Source organism: Rhinolophus ferrumequinum, chromosome 7 (assembly GCF_004115265.2).
Source record: "Rhinolophus ferrumequinum isolate MPI-CBG mRhiFer1 chromosome 7, mRhiFer1_v1.p, whole genome shotgun sequence".
NCBI classification, from domain to species: Eukaryota; Metazoa; Chordata; class Mammalia; order Chiroptera; family Rhinolophidae; genus Rhinolophus; species Rhinolophus ferrumequinum.
This window is the reverse complement of record NC_046290.1, coordinates 61,150,061-61,162,562: the sequence shown is the minus strand read 5'-3', so window position 1 is coordinate 61,162,562 and position 12,502 is coordinate 61,150,061. Positions and strand designations below refer to the sequence as shown.

Below are 12,502 nucleotides of genomic sequence, written 5' to 3'. Positions count from 1 at the left end.
AGAGAAATTGTTTATAAGATAAATGTGATCTAAACTGTCACTGTGAAAGGCCAAAGCAGAATTCATTTTATGTAGACCTCAAGCAACTCAATTTCTGAGGAATGATTTTAATGGTGGCTTTAACTTAAATGCATATTTTAACAAGGCATATTTACAGTACATAATAAATGTTTAAAGTAGATTAATTAGTATGTATAGTGGAGGTTTTCTTACTGTTTAGAATTATTTGCCTTGCTAAAGTAGTAAATCTAGATGAGCTGAGCACTCAAATGATTCTAATAACACTTGGCATTTGTACAGTGCATTATATTTTCTAAGTACTTTATAATTATAGTATTAATTAGTTAAGTGACACACTGATGTTGTGAAGAGGTCTATGTCATTATCTCCTTTCACATTTCAAGAAACTTTAAATGCAAAGTACACAGTAATTCACATTGCAAGTGATCAGGTTAGGACTAAAATCCTTTTGCATGACGTGTGCACGTCTGATGCTGCATTTTACTAAGAGTAATTTATTTGCATGCCATTTTCTCTTGGCTCAAGAGATAAAGGATTCATCCCAAATATAATTTCCCAGAATGCCAGCTGACTAAAAAAAAAAAAAAAGAAAAGAAAAGAGAAAACAAAATAGGGAGTTCTTTAGTTTCATTGCATTCTGCCTCCCATAGTAAATTTTTATTTAATCCTAAGTATGACTTGTTGAGTATGGCACTTTAATGGTAAATTGAGTAGCCTCCTAGAAGGACCCTTGGCAGTCTTTTGGAAAAATTGTCCATTTCTGCAGCATCTCTAGTGCTTCGTGTCAGAACAAGAGGAAACTATAACTTCCATGGCAAATAGGTTTGAGAATTCACTTAAGTGTATTTGGTTTACAATCTCAATGCAAATTAAGTTGGGTTCCAAAATATTATAGAATCATTTTATATTATTATAAGCAAACATACACAACAAGCATTATTCAGCCATTTGTTTTATGTTCTGGTTCCTGAGAGAAGACCTGGAAATTAATAAGACAAGTCTTCTGTACTAAAGTAACTCTTAGTTTAGTAGAAGGATATAAACATGTAAACAAATTAGAACAATATAGAAGAAATATTTATCAGACACGTGCTACCTATCACACATAGTTTTAGGAAATACAACAGTTAAATAAAATAAAACAGTTAAAAATCCCTCTTCATGTAGCATATATTCTAGTGGGTAAGAAAAAAAAAATATATATGCACTGTGATAGAAGAATAATAGAGTACTTACAGATAAGACATGAAGGAAAAAGTGATCAATATTTATTTATCTGAGTGACAGTGTGGTCAGGAAAGTTTTAATGATAGAATTGCTATTTGAATTTAATATTGTAAAGTAAGTAAGTGTCTATTTGAGAGCTAGAGAGAACTTTGGGGCAGCCAAAAGGATTGGGGTATGGAGGGTGATTGGAGTGCGAAATGGTTAGGTATAGAGAAAATATACTAAGCAGAGACAGTCTGGTGGACAAAGACTTGGACACATAAAATAGTCTTGTAAATTGCACCATGTGCAAAAACAAGCTCAGAATGAATCAAATATTTAAACAAAAACATTTATTCGTAAAGATATACGTGCTCTGATGTTCATTGCAGCTTTATATATGGTGGCCAAGACATGGAAACAAGCCAAGTGTCCTTCGATAGATGATTGGATAAAGAAGATACGGTAGGTATATATTGTGTTTCACCGACAATAAGACCTAACTGGAAAATAAGCATGATTTTTCGGATGACATCCCCTGAACATAAGCCCTAATGAGTCTTTTGGAGCAAAAGTTAACATAAGACCCGGTCTTATTTTTGTGGAAACACAGTATACACCATGGAATACTACTCTGCTGTAAGAAAAGATGAAATAGTGCCATTTACGACAACATGGATGGATCTTGAGATTATTATGCTAAGCGAAATAAGTCACAAACAAAGTCGAGAACCATATGATTTCACTGATATGCGTGCTATAAAACTGAAAGCAACAACGTAATAAGACAAATAAAGAAACAAATACTCATAGACACAGACAATAGTTTAGTGGTTACCAGAGGGTAAGGGGGGCGGGGAGGTGGATGAGGGTAACCGGGATCAAATACATGGTGATGGAAGGAGAACTGACTCTGGGTGGTGAACACACAAAGTGATATATAAATGATGTATTACAGAATTGTACACTTGAAACCTATGTAATTTTACTAACCATTGACATCTCAATAAAATTTAATTTAAACAAATCCAAGTATATGTGTGTGTGTGTGTGTGTGTGTGTGTGTATGCATGTGCGTGTATATATATGTGTGTGTGTGTGTATATATATATATATATATGTGTGTGTGTGTGTGTGTATACACACACACACATAATGATTCCACTTATATGAAATATCTAGAATAGCCAAATACATCAAGATAGAAAGTAGAATGGTAGTTGCCAGGGACTGGAGGGAGGCAGGTATAGAGAATTGTTTAATGAGTATATAGTTTCAATTTTGCAAGATGAAAAGAGTTCTGGAGATTGATTATGCAACATTGAGAATGTATTTAACTCTACTAAACTGTACATTTAGAAATGGTTAAGATGATGAATTTTATGTTATACGATTTTGCCACAATTTAAAAAGTGTTTAAAAGGTTTTTTGAAAAGTAAGGTGCAGCATACATAAGTTGTTTGTATAACACGATTTACACAAATAAATCAATCATAATTTAAAAATTGTATTAGGGCAAAATAAATGAGAAAAAGAGAAAAATGGAAAAATTGATTTTGTATATTATTTTTACCTTTGGTATATTTTGGATTTGAGTATTTACTTTGAAAAAAATACTTACAAAGGTAGATTGATATAGATAAGTGGACAGATGAATAGGTGGATATATAGTTGGGATGGTCCATAGTATTGTATTACCGATTTTTGATCCATTTTAATCCACAGAAATGGCAGTCTTATACCATTTAATAAAATACAGGGATTAGTAAAAGAAAATGAAAGTAGCCTAATATTTAACATTCTTTCCAGATTTCATTTTATAAATTAGAAAAAAACAAACCTCCAAAAATAAGTCTCAATTTAGTGTTAAAAAGTTAGAAGGATATTGAGTTTGTGATATTGTAGTCCAAATTTCTTCATTTGTAATTCTGCTTGCAATTATTGTTTTTTGTGTGAAGCATGTTAGCTCACTGAATTTCTAAGATTAGACTTTAGGCCTTACTGCATAGTTTATATATAGCACATTTATTGAGACTTAAACAGTACAGATATACGAGTTCTGACAATTAAGTTTGTGAACTGTTGCAGTGATGTTCCTAAACTTTTTTTGATATCAGAGGGATTATCCATTATGAATTTGAATCAACTGGACAAACAATTAACCAAGTTTACTATTTGGAAGTACTAGAAAAGCTGCGTGAAAAAGTTAGACAGAAACGCCCTGAACTTTTCACCAATAATTCATGGCTCTTGCATCATGACAATGCAGCAGCTCACATGGTCCTGTCTGTGAGGGAGTTTTTAGGCAGTAAACAAATAACTGTATCGGACTGCCTTCCCTATTCACCTGATCTGGCTCCCAGTGACTTCTTTGTTTACCCAAAGATAAATATTGAAAGGAAGACATTTTGATGACATTCAGGACATCAAAGGTAATACTACGACAGCTCTGATGGCCATTCTAGAAAGAGTTCCAAAATTTCCAAGGGTGGACTAGGCGCTGGTCTCGGTTCATGGCTTCCCAACTGGAGTACTTTGATGGTGACCGTAGTGATATTCAGCAGTGTGGTATATAGCACTTTTTCTAGGATGAGTTTGCAAACTTAATTGCCAGACCTTTGTATGTAGCATCTTAAGAATATTTCTAGACAAATCAACATTGTTGGTTGATAATTATTCTATAGTGTTTTTCATGCACAAATTATATTAAGAGAGACTATTCGAATGTCATATAAGTAGAACTGGCCTTTTTGAATCCATATCATTTTAAAAGATATAGGGCAGAAAAACATGATTGTGAATGGGGTGATGCTTATAGTGTTTGGTTCAAAAATCTTTCTTTGCCTGTGATGGATCTCATGTTCCTTAGGCAGATAATGTATAGTAATAGTTGAAGTATATAATAAATATTCTTTCTTACTAATGTATTACATTTTATTAGCTAGATCAATATTGCTGTAATTTCTACCATTAGCATCTCATTGCTGCCAAGCACATAAAAATATTTACATTGACATTGATCAAAATTGCAACAGTGTATATTAAAATATAAATGACATATAATCAGAATTTTCTGTTTTTACTGCCTCCAGTTATTTGTGACCCCAGATATGAAGTTCAAGTTTATACTTAATAGCACAATTATGTAAATCTGTAATTCTAACACTGAATTACAGCTGGTAATGATCAATAATTATATTTATGTATGATGTGAAGTTAATACTGCCACCATAGATTAATGTAAACAACAAAATTATTTCTGCAGTCAAGAGCTAACAAATCATCATAAACAAAGAGAACTAAAACAATCTCTTCAGAGTCTAATTTCTCCAGCAGAGTAAACAGATTTTTTATGCCCAATGAATGTAAAGCCCCAATTAAAGAAAACACAACTCTACCGAAAACATCATGATGGCTGAGTGTTTCACTACATTTTTTAATTCTTATTTCGGTCTTCAGAAAAGGGAATATATCCTGAAGTATCTGATAAGATTTTGCTGAACAGATCACTGAGAGAGGTGAGAGACACAGTAGAAATTCCAGAAAAATACAACCAGACAATTTAAAACACATTATGCAAAATATATACATCTTCTGTACAGTATAGAGTTCGAGGTCTTTAAAAAAAAATCTTTGCAAATGTATTGGCAAATTGTATGTAGCTCTTATGTGGTCTGACCCTTTCTTGAATCTAGCCGCAGTTAAAAGAAACAAAAGCTTGAAATATTCCATATAAAAGACTTTAACTTTCAACAGTTAGATATTTCTGAACCAGGGAGATGACAGGAATTATACTACACATTTTTGCATTGCTTAATGCTGTGTAAATATTAGATACTTGATAAACATACTGTACATGGATATAGAGAAAGCATATTAAAATACAATGAAAAGAACTGCAATATTTTAAAATGCCTATGCTCCTTGCTAAGACTATAAGCAATGTTATATTTTCTATTTCACCAGTAAGGTTAGAGAAGAAGGATTGACTTTAGGAGGATACTAATTTTACATCTATTTTATTCATTTGTCATTCACTCATTTTTAGCTGACATTCGCATAGGACTTCTTATGGGACAGACAATGTTCTAGGTGTTTTATATATAAGAATCTATTAGTTTTCATAATTGCTCTGTGAAGTAGTACTATCAAGACCTCCATTTTACAGACCAGAAAAATGAGGTGCAGAGGGGTCCAAGCTTACATAGTTAATAAGTAAAGGAGGTAGGATTTAAACAAGTTTTGCTTGAAATTAAAATCATGTTATTTACTTCATACTGCACGGCATAATCCAAATTATCAGTATTATGTAGTGGAACTCTGTTAAAATACAATTTTTGGATTCCTAATTTAGGCCAAGCTAGATTGCTAATATCCAGTCCACTTCAGGGTTTCTCATCTTCAACACCATTGACGCTTGCCGGATCAAATCATTCTTTGTTTTGGTGGCTGTCCTGTGCATTATAGGATGTATGACATCATACCTGGCTTCTTCCCACCAAATTCTAGTAGCACCTCCCCACCCAGTTGTGACAACCAAAATGTGCCCTGGGGAGCAAAATCACCTGCAGTTGAGAACTACTGAATCTTAGTCAAATCCCAACAACTGCATGTATTAAAATAGATTTTTAATAAATGCTTTTCAGTAACCTAAAACACTTATTCACTAAAAGTCAGATATTTTCTCTATTCCTAATCTACCTAGGAAACTTCACATCTTAATTCTGTCAAGGATGAATCTGGGAAATGAAAACTGACAACAAGAATTAGTCATTTCCGTGTAACAACTTCTCATGATGGTGTTACCAGTGATGGCTGCCCTCCCTGTCTCACAGATTTTCATCTCTGACATAGCTTATTTTTCACTTTGACTATATTGAAAATATATATATATCCATCTGGAAGAAGATAATTTCTACTCCTCCTAACCCATTGACACAAATACTTTATAGATCCCAAGATTGCTTCTGATATAATAAGTTAAAACCTTCTTTAGGAATGAATTTCTGTTCTTAATTTAGATGAAGTTCTCGTTTCTTTTAAAGGTCATCTCAATAGAATAATTCCATTCACTTTCATGCTACAGAAACTTTTTTGGGATTGGTAGTAAAGAATTATTGGCCTGTAGCCCAATTCTCTCTGAACTATTCTAGCTACCTTCTTAGCAAGATGAAAAAAACAGAATAATTAATTCTAAGCTCCCTTGTGAGAGTTCGTGACATGATGTTCTCACACTGTAAAATTTCACCCTGTGATCTGGAATGATAGGCTTACATTTCTTACCTGGTCCTTGTGTAAATCCTCAGGTAGCTTCAGCAAGGATGAGCTTGTTCATTCTACCTTTTCAGGACAAAAAAATTTTTTTTCTAAGACAATACATTTACGTGAAATTAATTTATTCAACAAATATATATATATATATGTATATGGCATTCATTATATACTAGTCACTGATCTAAGAAATTCACAAATATTATTAGCTCATTTAACTCTCATAGCATTATGAGGTAGACACTACTATTTTTATAATCACCTCAACTTTAAAAAGAAACTGAGGCACAGAAGGTTAAATAACTTGCCCAAGGTTACATGGCTAATAAGTAGCACAAGTAGGACCTAGACATAGGCAGTGTGGTGCCAGAGTGGGCAGGCTACAGAAATTGGTCATGCTGCCACTGCAGAATATTCTGAATCATTTTTTAAGAGATTCAATTTCTCTTCTAACTTGAAAATACCTCTACATTTCAACAAAGGAAGAGTTTCTATTACTGATATTTTTATTCACATAAAGATTCTTATTTATCAGACAGCTGAAGCTTTTAAGACAAAGCTCTAATCCTGAATTGGCAAAATGGAGCCCCTGAGCCAGATTTTGCCTACAAGTGTGTGTGGTGTGTGTGTGTGTGTGTGTGTGTGTGTGTGACTGTGTGTGTTGGACCAAACAAAGTTGTTATTACATTGTTTGCCAACATTTAAAGCTTGAGGAAATTTCTCAGAAAAATATGGATTTCAGGTGGTTCTTGAAATAATTATAAGAAAATAACATTCAGTTTTCCTATATGGCAACAATCTGTCACAGCTAAGCGGCTGTCCTTTTATATGGGACATGCAAGCCCCAGCACTCTGTTATCATGCATCTTGCAAAACTCATTAATTATCGTTTCTTGCTGGTCTCTGGATATTTGAGTTTGAGACCCCTACTCTAATCCCTGGAGGGACTGGAAAGAAGTAAAACAGAACTTAGTTCTCCAAGAACATAGGTCTCTACGGAGGTGCCATTTCTAGAACTTGAGAATAAGGTGAAATCTTAGGCTCAGACAAATATCCAGTCCATTGATTAAATCTAGTTTGCAAATTACAATACTGCAGTATTGTGATTGTTAAAAAAATTCAACTGAGTAAATTTAAAAATCTTATTGGCCTCATTCAATAATTCAAACATCCAGCAGTATCCAATCTAGCAGATAGAAAGGGGATCTGAGGATCAATACGAAATGTAAGACTTTTATAGGTAGAAGGGTGCTAGAACAAAGAAATAAAACTAACAAAAGCAGATTGGTTGTGGTGAAGTCATTTTGCTTTAGGGATGGCAGGAGTCTATCAGGCATATTATTTTATTAATGCTGATCAGGTCATTCCTGATTGACTGGTTTAAGATTCCATTTCTGGGAGAGCCAAAACTGTAATTGGTGACATGGGGCTTAGCATAAGACCCCACTCCATTTTGGGCCTGTTGTCTTATTTTTAACATGATTTATAAGAAATACTGTGTCTCCCTGAAAATAAGACCTAGCCGGACCATGAGCTCTAATGCGTCTTTTGGAGCAAAAATTAATATAAGACCCGGTCTTACTTTGCTAATATAAGACCGGGTCTTATCTAACGTAATATACTATAAGACTGGGTCTTATATTAATTTTTGCTCCTAAAGACGCATTAGAGCTGATGGTCCGGCTAGGTCTTATTTTCAGGGAAACATGGTATATATTTGATCATTTCTCATATATATTCCATCTTTGACCAGAGTTCCTGGTTCACAGTTCCCAAAACCCTTACAATTTCCTGAGCAAAAAGAGCAACTGTTGCATCTATTGTTTTAGTATTTTTCTCTTGTCCTCAGTTACTGAAAACACTTCAGAGTCATAAAGGTGAAATGGGTAGCTTGTTATTCATAACAACCTCCTTTCCACCAGAACAGGACTTATGTTAATGAGGTGACTTTTATAAGGCACTTGGGTTGGTTGCCAGGGAATCAACCACCAAGAGAATAGTGGAACTTTCAGTCCCATCTCCTGATTTTCAGGGAGGGGACAGGGGCTAGAGGTTGAAGCAATCACCAATGGCCAATGATTGAATTAGTCATGCCTGTATAGTGAAGTCTCCATAAAACCCCAAAAAGAGGGGGCTCAAGAGTTTCTGAAGATGGAGGTCTGGTGGAGATGCTGGGAGAGTAGCAGGCCTCCAGAAGGCATGGATGCCCTTTCCTCACACAATGCCTTATGCATCTCTTCCATGTGGCTGTTGCTAAGTTTTATCTTTTTATAATAAACCAGTTATCTAGTAAGTAAACGGATTTCCTGAATTTTGTGAACCACTCTAACAAATTAATCTAACCGAAGGAGGGGTTGTGGGAAATTCTGATTTATATCGAATCCTTCAGAAGTGCAGCTAACAAACTGGGCTTGAGAGTGGCATCTGACTTGGGCAGGGGTGGGAGGGTTTGGGGGCTATGGGGGAGAACAGTCCTGTGGGGCTGAAGCTTCAACCTGTGGAATCTGACACTATTTCAGGGTAGTGTCCGAATTGAGTTAAATTGTAAGACAGTCAGCTGGTATTGGAGAATTGCTTGTTGCTGCGGGAAACCCCCTCCCCATTGTAAAAATTGGATTCCAGAACCCTATTAAATATGAAAATCAATATCTGACTTTATGTAGAATTACCGTTCCATGACTCTACAGTAAGCGCCATATCCTCCCCTTGATGAGAAATAGGAATTAACTTAGCAAGTGGGGCAGCATTGATTGTGAAATTGGCTTGGTTGTGCAGAGTGGCCATGTGCAGGAGAAAGCTCTAATTTTGCTTTTCCATTATTGAACATGCAAAATATGGGCTATTTTAATGAAAATATCATTGTATTTCTAGACTTTATATATTACCGGGGCTTCGTTTTGACAAAATAATTATGTAAAAATAGAAATTGTTCTACATGAATCTCTAGTAAACATATGTGTGTTTTACATGCCATTCATTTGGCTCCAATCCTGGTGGGATGAGTGATGTCCACAATGTCCTGTCCTCAACAGCCCTGCTCAGCTCTTGTAGACTCATGTCCATGGCTTATTTTACGGAATGAATTCAGCTGGTATTTGGTCTTCCTCTTTTCCTGCTGCCTTCTATTTGTTCCAGCATTATTGTCTTTTCTATAGTAGAGCATACTCTCTGAATTCCATAAAAAGAGAAAATATTTAATGTTTTACTAAATAGAAGAGGATATGGTTATTAAAAATATCTTTAACTTCACTTAGCTAGACAATGGAATTTCATAAAACTCAACAAAAGTTAAATAATATAATTTGGAATGGTAGACAGTTAAGGGAAATAGCTGATGGCTGGGAGGCTGAATAGTTTGTAAGTGGGCATAAGTAGTCATGTGACAATATCTTAGTAGGGAAGTTGGTGGAATGCTTTGAACCTAAATCTGAGAGCACTTGATTATATATAAAAAGTGACAATAAAGCAAGAAAGGACCTATGAGTAAAGGAGAGAATCTCCAATGACACAATGAACTAACTGCATTTTTTTTCTGCATAGAAAAGCAGAAACTATAATGCCTCTAGTGTCACAATTATATCAGTCACTTCATGAATGAATTTTCAAGGAAATATTTTGCAGAAATCCTAGCATAGCATATTATAGAAACACTATTGTGATTATTTGGAAGTACTCATAGTATTCAGGATCATAAATAGTATATACGAGGTGTGATCAACAAATACAGTGAATGTTTAAATAAAAAAAAATTAGTACAGTAAAAGACACATTGCCATTAATCTCCATCAAAATACTCTCCTGTGCTTCAAACACACTTATACCATCATTCTTGCCACTTTCTGAAGCAGTTCTGGAAGTCCTCTTTCATGAGTGTCTTTAGTTGTACTGTCAAGGCTGCCTTAATGTCCTGAATCATTTTGACTTTGGGGAAGAGCCAGAAGTCACAGGGTGCCAGATCCAATAAATAAGTTGGATGAGGACACACTGTGTTGTTTTTATTTGACAGAAATTGCTGTACCAGAAGCAATGTGTGGCACTGAGTGTTGTCATGATGGAGAATGAAGTAAAGACACACAAAGAGCACTTCCAGAACTGCTTCAGAAAGGGGCAAGAACGATGGGATAAGTGTGTTTGAATCGCGGGGGGTGGGGCAGGGTATTTTCAGGGGGATTAATGGCAATGTGTCTTTTACTGTAATAAGTTTTAAAAATTTGAATATGCACCGTATTGTTTGATCACACCTCTTACCATGGTGTCTTGATTGATAATATGTATGAAGCTGAGAGTAAGCATTGAGCAACTACATGTAGGCCAAGCCTATTCTGCAATCAGCAAATCAGTTTGAGAACTAGAAGGTTAAAATGTAATTAGACTATAAAACCAAACCTGTACAATAAAAGAAGAGAATTCAAACAGAATGAGTTGAGGATAAACTATTTGAGGACTTCTGCTTAAAGACTTCATCAATACACAGTTGAGGAAAGCTTAGTAGTTACCCCCAAAGCATAGGGCATTATAAGTCAAAATTTTATACTCTGTAGTATGTCAGCCAATATATATTACATTATATATTCTTAAATTATTTATTTAATAAATGCTCTGTAGTTAAAGATGTAAATTTTCTTCTTTATTCTTCTATGGCCATTTTCAAGTACAGAACTACAGATTTTTTTTTTTTTTTAAGAATTAAAGAGTAAACTTACTGGGTGAATGTGACTAAATGATTTCATTCTGGTGCATAGACAGAGCAGACAAGGCCAGTTATATTTCAGATATGGGAGTAGACAAAAAATAGGATTGACTGGGCAGAGTTCTAGGACCTGGATGGGGCAGAGAGAGTAGTTGTTCAGAGACTGCATATCTTTACCATGCCACAGATGATGAAGATAGTGACAAAATGCTCCTCAAAGTTTGTTTTAATAGTAGATATTTTTAAAAAGTCAGAACATAGTTAAATGGTCCAAACACAGATCATCAATCCAAGGGTCTACTGGGAGAGAGGAAGATTCGGCAGTATATTAATTATCGATTGCTGCACAACAACCCACCCCCATATTTGTGGCTTGAAACTGTAATGGTTTACTATCCACCATGAGTTGGACAATTCCTTTGCTGGTTTTTGCCTCTTGGTTTCTCATGGGTTTACGTTTCACTGGAATATCTCCTGGACTTGAATGTCCAAGATGGCAGATGGTACAGATTTTTGGCTGGAGAACTTCAGTTCTTCGTAAATTGTTATCCTCCTGGTTTGATTAACTCCTTACATGACAGTCTCAGGGAAACATTGCCAGAGAGTGAGGGATAAAGCCTTAAGGCGTCTGGGTCTCAGGGTTCAGTACTTGTACAACTTCAGTTCCATCACATTTTATTCATTAAACTAAGTTCTAAGGCTGGCCCAAATTCAGTGGATGAGGAAATACACTCCATCTCCTTATGGGAGGAGTAGAAAAGAATCTGTAGACGTATAATAGACTAGAGACACTGAATCAATAGTGTGCATGAAAACAAGGAACCCAAGAAATTTTTATCCAAGTTAGAAAACAGAGAAGTCTAATTTTCAAGGCAAAATATGAGTGCCCATAGTACATGTTTAAAGTGTTTTTCATGTGCTTGCTTACACATGTGTTTTCGGTATGTTTAAAGATATCTCGCATGAGTGAACACCTATAGAATATGGCCTAAGCAGGGATTTTTCTGTGGTAGCATGGATATATATATATCTATATATATATATATATAGAGAGAGAGAGAGAGAGAGAGAGAGAACAATTTCTCCATTCTTTTTACTATAACAAGCCTTTAAGTGCTTTGGTTACAAAATAACTTTCCATTCATCCTGGGCTTTGTGTCCTAAACCTACATGAATAGAGCTGTTTCCTACTATACACTGTTATGTACTTTTCTTTGATTAAAAAAAAAAAAAACTCAGAAGGATTATTTTCTTAGGATCAGTAGTAGAAGACAATTGTTCATGGATCTCAGAATTCTAGGACACTTATTCTCC

At 34.9% G+C, this 12,502-nt stretch overlaps 1 long non-coding RNA gene across 1 annotated transcript in view; it reads right to left on the bottom strand.

The window, feature by feature from the left end:
• Window positions 1–12,502, bottom strand: part of LOC117025348 (uncharacterized) — a 67,818-nt gene that overhangs the window by 18,006 nt on the left and 37,310 nt on the right. The window contains exon 2 of the long non-coding RNA XR_004423584.1: window positions 6,511–6,567. This is a non-coding gene — a long non-coding RNA (uncharacterized LOC117025348). The remainder of the gene's footprint in view (window positions 1–6,510; window positions 6,568–12,502) is intronic.